The 12,478-nt window shown below is 41.3% G+C and overlaps 1 long non-coding RNA gene across 1 annotated transcript in view; it reads right to left on the bottom strand.

Moving 5' to 3' along the window:
• LOC136023252 (uncharacterized) overlaps window positions 1–12,478 on the bottom strand; it is a 27,597-nt gene extending 15,119 nt beyond the window's left edge. The window contains exon 1 of the long non-coding RNA XR_010616533.1: window positions 12,390–12,478. This is a non-coding gene — a long non-coding RNA (uncharacterized LOC136023252). The remainder of the gene's footprint in view (window positions 1–12,389) is intronic.

The raw sequence follows: 12,478 nt of genomic DNA, 5'->3' as shown, positions 1-12,478 counted from the left end.
GGACAGACACAGCAACCAGAGTATTCAGCTCTCTGCCATTTAAATGCTGAAGAGGTGATGCCTGTTTCAGACTGAGCTCTCCCAAACAACAGTGTTTGGAGAATGCTCATTTTGTCTGCTGGTAACTAACAGGAGAAGGGGGAATGGCTTTAAGTTTAACAGCTGTGATCTAAAGCATTTGTTCTGTTTAATGTTAGTGATACCAGCTACTGTGCTGCTTATGTATCAGTGCTTTAGTACTTGCTGCTTCTTTACTTACTAAGTTACTTTATGGTTTTGATTGGTCAATATTAAATTCCCTGAGCTTTTAAGATACATGGCAGAAGGGTAATACATAGTTTCAACAGAGTCATAATGTCTCCTGTTCAGCAGAAGCATAGCTTTGCAAAACTAGCTCATACAAGACTCTTGCTTCTACTTTATAACCATGTGATGCTGCGGTAAACAAGAATGGATGTATGATAATGACATTGCACAATCACCTGAGACGATATTCAGTCAAATACAACTTTCACTTAGCCTTGAAATGAGAAAAAATGTTAAGATGAAAGAGAAATTGAGTGATTGATAGAGTTCCGTAGGGAGACTAAAACTGTTCAGGATTAAAAATCCATAGTGTGTAACCTTTGTGGTGGTGTTTTTACAGGTGTCCAGTGATGATTTAGGACTCTGTTTTCATAATATGCAATTGTGGCATAAGCAGCTTCTAAATCAGAACTTTCCAGTTCATTCCTTACGTGGAGTGCTGTACATTCTCTCTCTAATCCATACAGGAAGCACATTTCTGGCGCCTTAGATTTTTATTTTCAATAAGCTAAAATTAGGTTCTATATACATCTAAAACAAGAATAAATTTTCTTTGGCTTAATTCTGTGGTTTAAATTGAATTGTTAACTGTCTCAGGATAACTAGCATTTGGAAACAGTGTCACTGACACAGGAAATAGCAAATATGGTTGCAGTAGCTGATGCCCAAACATCAGTGATGGATTACTGACAATGTCTAAATCATCTAAATAAGCCATGCTAAGTAGAACTAAACATATCTGCTGCTATTGTCATGCAGTCCAGTGTATACGGCTACATGCTTGCATTGACGAGTTAAGAGCCATGAAGATGATCAGAGGCTGAAGCACCTCTCCTGTGGAGACAGGCTGAGAGTTGGGCTTGTTCAGCCTGGAGAAGGCTCCAGGGAGATCTTAAAGCAGCCTTCCAGTACCTAAAGGGGCCTACAAGAAAGCTGGAGAGGGACTTCTTCAAGGGCAGGTAGTTTTAGGATAAGGGGGAATGGCTTTAAACTGACAGAGGGGAGATTTAGATTAGATAATGGGAAGAAGCACTGTGAGGGTGGTAAGACACTGGCACAGGTTGCTCCAAGTAGTTGTGAATGCTCCATCCCTGGCAGTGTTCAAGGCCAGGTTGAACAGAGCTTGGAGCAACCTGGTCTAGTGGAAGGTGTCCCTGCCCATGGCAGGGTGATTGGACCTGTGTGATCTTTGAGGTCCCTTCCAAGCCAAACCATTCTACAAAGGGCTGTGTTCATTTTAACTCTCTTGCTCTCTATATGCTAGAGAACGTGCCGCTGCTAGCCGCCTTTGAAGGCTACACTATAGGCACAAGTCAGTGGGACCATCAAGCGAGCGAGGAGGAGCCCCTTCAGCCTGCCAGGTCCTTGCTGTGCAGGGAGAAGTGGAGGAGAAGCAGCACATAGGAGAAGGCCAGGCCAGCCTGCAGCTGCCCAAGCTGCCATCTGCGCAGCAGCGTGGGGTGAGCCCCCTGCCTGGACAAGGGCAGGCTGTGTCTGACAGCAGCCAGGGCAGCTCCCAGTATTGTTGCACCCTACCGGATCTGTACAGCTCATTGGGAGAATGGGAGTGATTAAATAGCAAACACTTGCTGCTGGGTAAGGTTTCAGATTTGTATTTTGAAGTGTTACACATGCAACAACATAGCAGGAAGTAGGCTTGGGTATGTCCAGTTGAGCACAAATCTCAGCCTAGGGCTGGCATGAGTGAAGGGCAGATTTAAACTACACCACTGGAGGAAATATTAAAGCCATTTCTTGCACTGAAATACCTGAGCTTGCTGATGTACCTAACCACCACGGCCCTGCTGCTGAATGCTCAGAATACACATACGTGAGAAGTGACACTTTAAAAGTTCAGGTAAGTGGGGTTTTCATGCAAGATTCTAGCACCTGCTAGGGAGGTGCCACTGCTCTCAAACAATCTGTGTGTCAAAGGCAATGGGAAAACCAGCCATTCCCACCTTAGTATTTTTTTATCCTGCAGCAGCAGAAACAAATGCTATATTGTAATTAAACTAATTCAAAGGTGTGTTTTCTCAGGAATCTTGTGCTCTCTGCACAGACTGAAGGTGTTTCAGTCTCCACTTCCAGGTATTGGCTTCCTGGCGTTTGATTCATTTGGCAAGGTGCTTAATTTGTTTTTTCATCAGCTGTAAGAACATAGGAATCACCATAATGGTCACCCCATCTCCCACGCTGGCTGGGGATCCCTCTTGAAGTTGCTGTTTCACCGCTATGCCTGCCTGTCCTTCTCTGACTACAGCAGAGAAGCTTCTTCCTGACACGAAGGTTGCACCTGGATCATGCAAATCCAGATGTTTCACAGCCACTGAGCCTCTGTAGACCATGCCTTTTGGAGCTGTTTTGTTCCCATATTCTGTGGCAAGAACATCCGCGATGGAGTTATGCTGTATAAAGAAGCTTTAAATCTGATTTCACTGAGTCCCAACTAGTTGTCATTTTACAAAAGCAACAATCACTCGTTTCCTGTTGATCCTGTTTCACACTGTTACAGATACCATTTTCCTCATCTTGTGTTGCTTTCAACCTGGAAAGTGAGTTACCGAAGCTCTTGTGAAGAAATAATTTTGTACCTCTGATCATTCTTTTTTCATTTATTTTTTTCCCTCAGCTCTGCTGTACACTTTCTGAGGTGCACTGGAAGCACCACAATATTCAAGATGAGGAGAGGCCACAGAATTGCTCTGTAGTATAAGTCTGTATATTCCCCATTTTTTTCCTAGGAACTGTTAATATTCTACTTGCCTTTTGGCTGTCATAGGCCACTGATACTATGTTTTACAACTATGCAAAGCTATGCAAAATGACTCCCAGATCTCTACACTGAGAATGTCAGAGTAATTTAAAACCAGCTGTGTGATGCAGTTAGTACCTTTTCCTGTGCCAGTGAGCTTAGAGACTCTCACTACTGAGATTTTTTTGTAGCTCTATCGTTTTGTCACCAAGAAACTTAGTCATGTTTTCCTTTGTCAGATTGCCCATTAATATGGTGAGCAGATGCCCTCTAGCATGTCCCCAGAAGCCCTCCCAAGCCTTCTAGGTTTTAAACCAGCCTAGAGAAGAGTCTCATTTCTTGAGAACCTCATTATCTTGAGAGACTTACCAGAAAGAAAAAAGAAGAGGAAAAACCCCAAACTCCTACCAAGGCATGTGCACAGTATGGATGGAGTAGATCCCTTTGTTTCCACGTCCACTCCCTCAGTAAAACATTAACAGATTTGTGAGGCATAACATCCTGCTGTGAATGCTGTAATGATTCTTTATGTCACGGGTATACTTGTGGCACTGTAGGACTACAAATCCACCTATTTTAGGGGTGATTCCTCAAATGAAGTGCACGCTTGGGAAAACAGTACATGCTATATAAACTAGGTCTGTAAGTACAAGTGGCTCAGTATTTCCAAGATGTGGAACTACCGCAATACTGCTGTCAGAAGCTGGATCCTTTTGGCTCTCTCAAATGGAGTTCCTGTGCATGATACCAAAAACGAGCTGGGTAAGTGGGACAAAATACCAGAGCTCTTTCACTGTTAAAAATAGTCATGAGGAAGAAGCTGCTGCTCCCAAACTAGCGTTGCTGTCAGAGGCACTCGGTGGTGCTGGAGCAAACTGCCCCTTCATGCTTCCCACTTGGCCTGGTCCAGCACACTCCTGTTGCAACTTCTGCCTGCCCTCCCATTAACTGTCATTGTACAGCACGCCCTAGTCTCTCATTCTCCTCTCAAAATGTAATAAAAGAAGCCATATCTTATTTTTATGGGGATTTATAAAAACTTTGATAGTGAGCGTTCATCTCCCCTTCATTCCCAGTTTTAAGAGAATTATAGACCAGCTGACTTGCCTAAAGTCCAACTACTAAGTTGGGATTTAAACAGGAATGTGCTTTGTTTTCAGCCTACAATTGCTTTCTCTTCTAAAACACAACTTTTTTGGTTTGTTTTTTAATTTGGATGGAATACAGTATTTGTAAAATTATTTCTAATAGCTAGTGTAAAAATCCCCAAAGAGAAGCAATCTACTGCAGTTTGAGGTTAACGTCATTATAGCTTTCCTTGTTTACTATGAGCCTTTTTCTAGTCATAATTTCATAAAGTGGATTGAGGCTTACATGCAGCTTCACACTTTGCATGCGTTACAGCTGAAGGATGTATCATGTTTCTTGATTTTAGCAAGTACGTGGACTTCAACTAAGCTGTGATATGTCTGAGCACATAGTTAAACTCCCTCATCCCTGGGTGAAGAAAGTAAGCTCTACTTTCCAGACACAAACGATTAATAGGAAGCTATATGTGTTCATTGGATTTTTTTTAGCCTTTTTACGACATCTTCCTCCCAAAGGAGAATGTATATCTTATTATCAGTAGAAGAAAATACTAAAAGACATTTTAGCACTATATAAACAATGCTTGATCCTGTGTAAAGTCAACTATTTCTGCTCCTGGAGAGCTCTTCCCCTTTTATTCCAGACTGAAATAAAGATTACAAAAGCAACTAATTACCTCAAATTTTTCCCCTATTTTTTTCAAATAGCAACCCTCAAATTCAATGTATTCAACATCTGCCTCAATTCAAACCAGATTCTTCAGCTGACTTGCATGGAATGCATGCTAGAAACAGCCAATATAGGTTAGCTCATTAAATTGTGCATAATTACCACAAAATGGCTGTACTAACTTGCAGTTCTTAGAGCTCTTTGTTAATCCCCAGAAGCTGATCTTCCCAAGCAGAAAAAGCATGAGGGTCTGGCCATGAGAGCGCGTAAGGTTTTGTCCATCTCTTCCTGTCTCCCTTTTGCAAGAAGTAATAATGTAAAATAATCAGTATGCGTTTAAACATCCCTTTCTGCGTCATGCAGGACAACTACCAGCACCCCGACGCCTGCTTTCTTACAGAACTTCTCCAGTGAGCTACAAGGCATTATTTCATGTTTCTTTGTCAAATCTTAAGAACCTTAAAAGTTCAATTAGTTCCTGTAAACCATCCAGTGATAAAACATCCAGCTTTGTCTGGTTCCAGCCCCAGAACACACTTCCAACCACTGGGAAAATTCCATCACCTTGTGAGTCCCAGCACAAGCAAAGTCAGTTGCCCCCAGTTTTATCAAATTCAGTGCCACGATACAGAATGTGCTGAGTCTTCCCTCTCCTGTTGTAGCTGGTGCTTTGGGGAGAGTCAGTTAAATTCTACATTATTTTACACGTTCCAAGCTGTATTTCAGAAACACTGCAGTACCACTACTACCTCAGAAAGTCTTGTAGCCCAGCTGCACACCTGACGGGACTGTTGGTCAAGCAAAGCAGTAGAAATTGTATTTCGACAGAATTAATTAACAACCTTGCCAAAACACCCCCGTTACTTCTCAAACCCAGGAGTATTACGTGGAGCCTGACACCTGACAGGCTTAAAAAATTATTTGGGCATAAATCCTCTGAAGTACAGAAGAATGCTTTTAAAGACCTTCTAAAGAACACTTTGCCCATAAGCTGTGCTCCGTTTTCCCTTTGATATGCACAAATCTAGTGCTAATACAGCTTAGAGTCACAAACAGCCTTTTTCCCAGAACAGTATCACAGTAACTCCTGAACTCAGACCCACACAATTAGCTCATCAGAGTATTGTCTCTTGCAAAGTGGAAGTGAATTTAGAGAAAAAGCAGACAATATATTTTTATATATGAGTACATTTATTACAGCAAAGTAATGGGGAGCCTGAATATTATATTTAAAGCAAAACTGAGTAACTAAGTTGCAATCCCAGGAGGTAACACTGACCACAAGAACCACCTCTGTCACACGCACTGCTGTCCTCGGCATCCCATGGATGTAATGGCTTGCCTCAGACAGCCGAGGCACGACTAACCTTGGTGCAGTTTGTTGCTGTTTTCTTGTCAGCAGATGTGAGCTGAAGGGACAGTAGCTAAGACATGTCACCACACAGGTTTTGCTGCTATCACAGCACACTGCTGACAACTGCATTATTTCACAAAAGAGGTTGACTTCTCCGTGGTTGTGCAACCCTCTCTCCCCATAGCACTGCTGAAGGGTCCCCAAGCCTTACCTGCCGGTACACCAAGCATCAGCTCTGATACAGCACAGCTGCGTACCTTTGGCGCAGGCTGCTGAGAAAGAGCTGTGGAAAAGTCTGTAGAGTTAAAAGGCGTAAAATTGAAGCCCCTGGTGAGCAGGTGCTCTTAGTACCTCAAGAATTCAATCGCTCAAGCTTAGTAGCTCAAGAATTCATCCCTATGGAAAGGTGTAAAACCTCAAAGCAAAAGAAAAAGGGAGGCTAGTTAGTGTAACCCTTCTCGTTCTGCCTGGCGGCTGCCTGGCTAGGAAAGACTCTCCAAGTGCCTCATCAGGGTGATGAGTATTTAGCTTGCTAAATCCAGAATGCCTTTTGTGTGTAGTAACCAACTGTTAGTCACTTTATACTTCTCTTTGCAGAATCTCTTTGCACCCATGTAAAGATGCCCAAAGAATCTAGTTCAAAAGAGGGGTCCTAACCATAGGTATAGTATAAAACCAAATGAACAAACAAAAAAGAGAGACAAACACAGAAGACAGCCTTCATCAACTGACAGCGAAGCCCAAACTTTTCAGTGGCCATACATGTGATTTCCATGTGAACACCATCGCTGTGTTTAGCGGAAGTGTCTACTCTTGATTCCTAAGATATCTCATGGCAGTTTGTGTGTCATACTGTTAGTCGAGAGCATGTGCCATCTGTTTTTTTTCACCAACATCTACTAGCCTTGCATTGTGTGCAGACCTTTTTGTCTTGTTCATTGTGAATGAGGCACACACTTCTGATACCCCTGACAAAGTGGACTTGTGTGTAAACTGGGCTATTAAAAGTGGGTTCAGCGCAGTAACTGCAGCATGACAATATCCAAATGAACTTCTAGCTCAGTACTCTTAAAATACCCCAGAAACAATGAGTCAGCTCAGAGTCTGAATAGCTGCTTAACAGTGCAAAAGCATGTAAACATCCTCGCTCTCTTTCCTTTTGACATAAAAGGCAAGCATTCCAGTGTATGCCATTTTGCTTGCCATACGAAGTATTGCCAGCATCTAAGTGCAACAGACAAATTTAATTTTTCATCAATAAGAGCTAAATTGCACCGAAGGGAGGAAAATAAACCACAACTTGCTGAGAAGAGGAAAAACCCAAAAGTGCATGACAAGAAACTCTTATTTACTATGAACAGAACTATGTAACACTATGCAACTACTTCAAATAAACCAATTTACACCAAACCAAAGACATTATTTCTTCTCTGCTGAATAAAGCTGTGAAAGCAGCAGCTGATCCCTAGGATTTTTATCATCTTCGGCACATCTGTAAATGGAATGAAAGGACCCCTTATTTAGCTGAGTGGCACCTTGCTTTTGTTGTAAAATGTGCAGCTTCTTGATGATTTCACTGAGAACTCTGCGAAGTCCATGAGGATAAAATACATTACCTTTGGGCTCAGCAACAGGAGTATTGTTTTACCTGGGTGGTCCTCTCAGGCAATGCCAGAGCTCATGCTGCTGTATGCTTAGCATGGACAGTGGTGAGAAGCAGTCAGAAGGGTCTCTGTACATTTCTAGAGCACAGCATGCTAAATTTAGAATTTGTATTAAAACAGAAAAGGTTATTTTCACCGTTCAACAATACAGAAAACAACACAATGCTTACAGTATTTATTTTCCTAAGTTTCTAAAACCTGTCCATCCAAACTGATTTCTGGCAAATTCAAAATATCACAGTGGCCCAAATACAATGGCTTTTTCCTTCCAGCAATTAAAATTCAAAATAAGTCCTCCTCTTATGTTTGTTTTCAGACTAAGTTTCTGCCTAAGCTTTCTTGCCCTTTTAAAAAACAAATCACGTGGCTGGTAAAAGTGCACCATCTTTGAACATGTGAGCTGGAGCGCAAACTCCAGGACCCTTTGCAGGAGGAAAACAAAGAGAGGGGCCTCTGGCATCCTGCACTCTTCCCTTCGTACAGCTGCAAGACTCCTTTATATGTGAGACAATTTGGAATTGATTTAAAAGCTAATTGGAACTTACACACCAGAAAAAATGTTGTCAGCTCAGAGAGGAAGGCTGGAAAAGGGAAAAGTTGAAAAGGAGAATGCGATTGGATATAAGGTTAAGCAAGCTTCAGCTCTGACGAACAGCAGAGGTAAATCCTGCCATCAACATTTGATTCCACCACACAGGTAACTGCCAGTGAGTGACCATGCTCAATTAAACATGATTTGGGGTCCTTGTTCAAAGTAGGTGAGGACACTGGCCTACATAAGCAAACATTTATTGAAGAGAAAATCTTCAAAACCACTTAATCAGCACAGTAATGCAAGGGCTTAATTAAGCTTACAACTGCTAACAGATTTAGAGTGTCATTCATTCACAGCTACCGAAGTCTGGCTCGCTCCCTCCTTCATGCTGGCACTTGTAAGTTACCACTCAGAAAGGTTTGGGTTTTTTTCCTCCCTTTTCCTTATGGGTCTGTTACCCAGCCAAGAGCAGTGAGCTGATCTGGAAGGCCACAGTGCTTCACAAGCTCTACAGCTAGCACAGGAGAAGCACCGCCTCTTTTGGCAGCAGCCCCATTAGTGGAGCCTAAACCAAAGCGCTTTTTCTGCTGGTGGGTGAGCACTTGCAGCTCTTGACGTAAAATGCTCAAGCAGTGGCAAAGTTGATTAAAACCAGGAATTTATTCTAACAGCTTCTCTCAGGACTATCCTTGCTGCCGTAATGTATTGTTGCATAGTAAAAATCCATCAAAATCTCTCTTCTGGGTAAGGAAACAGGTTCTGCCAGGATACTCCTCCTTATAAGCTGTCTGCAGCCATGCACTTTAGAGCAAGAAAGGGACCATTACTGATATCCTTATCTAAATTCCTACATAACACAGAGCAAACAGACTCAATTCAACGATTTCTGCATCAGACTTCTGTTCCAAGCCACAGTTAGATCCATAACAAACTCACATGGCAGGATTTCAAACAGGCCCTCTGCTCTCCAATCTTGCAGGCAGCCAAGCTATTTGCTAACAGTTTCACACATTCTCCTGCCTGTGAGAAATGTAGGTCAGCTTACCACATGCAGAAAGTGTGAAAATGCTTTTAAACAGCCCAACTGCTGGCCTCTTTTTCATAGACAAAGAGGGAAAGTGCTTTTAAACACTCCCCTGCCTTCCACCCTGTAAACCCTCCTTTTTCACAAAAGGAACTTTCCCCTTTTGGGGGTTAAAATATCCCCTGCCCCACCATGTAGTTGCTCTAGGACCACTCTTATAGTACCCTTACTAAGGCTCTAGCCAAGCCACAGTGCTGCCTGCAAAAAAGCCCCTAACCAACCACCAAATAAACAAACCCACTCCCAACTATGTTTGCCTTTAGATTATCAATATTTTAATGTATCTGTAAATATCAACATTGCCCATAATTATTAGATTCTTAAGTAAAAGGCTGGAAATTTAAAGGAGTTATACTTGGTTTTATACAAGCAGTCAATCCAAATTAATTCCAATTAGATGAATAAGCAACACTCTGGTACAGCTAAAGTAGGAATTCCTCAGAAGTGGGGGATTTCAAATTAGCGTGAAATGTATGTAAGGCAAAAATGAAGAAACAAGTTTCATCAGAACCCATAGGTAGATAATATAATATTTCCTTGAATAATGCTCAGATGCATGATTTTCACTGTATTGTTCAAAGGTTCCAAACAACAATGCCATCAACAGGGTAAATAAAATGAGGATTCATTTGAAATTTTGAGATTGCCTGTCTGAGACTAAGAACTCGAAGGATTTGAACCCTCTTTCTCATTAGATCCCAATTTTACTTCACATTCTTTGCAAGTATGATGGCAATGCTTACAGTATTGAAATCAGATAAACTATTAAAGAACTTTGCTGGATTACCTCTAATACAACCACACAGCAAGCTGCCAAATGTTCTTGAAGAAGTAATCTCTTGCCTATATTCTCCAATTTTTGTAATTGCTTTGTGGGACATAAACTGCAAAAGATGACATGTAAATGTCTCAGCCAATAAGCCCCCATTCTTTATTATTAGCTTCCATTTCCAGCAATTGCCAAAATGTAAAAGGATTTTCTAAGCAGGAAAATACAGTCCATGCCATTGTACCTACCAATAATGCACAAACAGAGTTAGGAGCAAGGTGGGTAATACAAAAGAGTGATGAATAGCCATTTTGTGTAACACTAAGTGAGAAAAGTAATAGCTTTGTTATGTGGGGGAAGGATGTAAGAACAGATATAATGGAAAGCTTATTCACTCTTCCTAAGTCAGGCATTTCTGTAGGCATAAAAAAAATCACATTCTTCTGGGGGAAAGATGTGGAAAGACAGGAGAATGATTTCTGGGGGCATCCCTTGTAGCCCCTGGATTCTTTCCTGCTTCTTGCTTCAGGCTTTGTAATTTTTTTCTCCTCCTACCTGCCCTTGCTGTAACTGGCCACTGATGCAGGCTGAAGGACTGTCTTACTTGCTCCTATGGTATACACCCATCTCAGTGGTCTTTAGGGTGGATGCCCTTCACTCTACTCAAAATGCTAACCTTGATGTTACTATTAGTCAAGACCCTCAGAAGGGAAACTCAAGGTGCAATGTGCAGAAGCAGGCTCGTCCTCTACATAAATGGAATACAATTCTCTTTTGTGTTATCCTGCAGATAACAGGCCATCTCTATAAAAAGCTCTCTGTCTCCTCATTTTGGCAGCATTCCTTGTCCCTTTACACCAAAGCTGTATTCATATCGATACATGGTCACTGTAAAAACGTTGCCAGCATTTTTCAAATAAATCAACAGTTAGAACCACAGTACCTGATCCTGGTGCCCCTGCTCAGGTTGTAGAATGCTCTGCCCTACAAGCAGCCCCAGTGAAGAGTCTACTCAAATACATGTGATCATGGCAACAGAATGTAGCCACCAGTCTTTAAATTAATGAATTCTCTTTTCTGTTCATGTTCTTTCAAAAGCATGACTGTGGTAATGCATACATAATGATCAAATCACTGGAACAGTGATGGCGATGAGTGAGAGGAATATTGATCTTGAAAAACAGAAGGCTTTAGGGAAACTTGCATTTCGGTAGAAATTGCAGAGCCTCAATTTCATAACTCAGGACCTTCATGAATTTTTTACATTTACCCTTTGAGACTAGCGCCTGGGTGACAGGCATGCTCCCAAGAGACAAAGGAAGAGCCATAAAAATAACAAGGAGGAGAGTATCTGGTATCAGGCAAAATTTGTTACCTTTTTGTTAAACACATTACACTTCTGTATGTTGAATATTTGATATGTTTATAAACACATTACTCATCTTTTAAACATAAAATTTGCATATTATCTTAATCATCTGTTGCACCTGTTCATTTGGATTACTATCTCTTCAAGCAAGGATGTGTTCATACAGTGCCAGACATCAGGCATGCTGTAGCATCTGGAGCTAATGCATGATATATAGTTATTAAATAACAGCTTCCATAATCTGAGTATCTCCTTAATACTGCAACACTAGTAAGGACAGCAGCTCTGATTAAATGCTGAAACCCTTTTCAGACTTCTTTCAGAAAATGTGTAATTTAGACACAAATTCACATGATGGGCTTAAAAGGCACTAAAACACCTGGTAACTAATTTTTTAGATGTCTGAACACCTAAAGAATTTAACTGAGCCAAGATGCACAGCCATGCCTGCCTTTCATTCAAAGGCAAGTATGTAATATAGTAAAACCTGCCTAAGGTTGTTTTAATACAGACTTCAAGAATAGAACCAACTCTGTGATTGTTAATGTAAGTTCATATTAAACAACAGTTTAATTCAACCCTCTTTACTTACAAGGATTGATTATGCAAAAAATTCAATTAACCCTAGAATAACATATTGCTCAACTTAAAATAAGGTGACAGAGTTAACCTACAAGAATATTTCAACAAAATCCAATGCATTACAATAAATGGCGTGCTATTTTGGAGCCAGTTTTGATGAAGTACATCAAAAAGTTATTCTCAGCGTGATAAGAACAAGTTTGGATCACTCACCTCTGCACCAGAAACTTCCCCTTTTATGTTCTTCATGGCTCCCTGAAATTTCTCCAGCACTGTGGATTCGTGAGTTGGGACAACAGAAC

The sequence above is a fragment of the Lathamus discolor genome, chromosome 1 (genome assembly GCF_037157495.1).
Source record: "Lathamus discolor isolate bLatDis1 chromosome 1, bLatDis1.hap1, whole genome shotgun sequence".
Classification (NCBI taxonomy): domain Eukaryota; kingdom Metazoa; phylum Chordata; class Aves; order Psittaciformes; family Psittacidae; genus Lathamus; species Lathamus discolor.
This window is presented reverse-complemented; position numbering and strand designations above follow the sequence as displayed.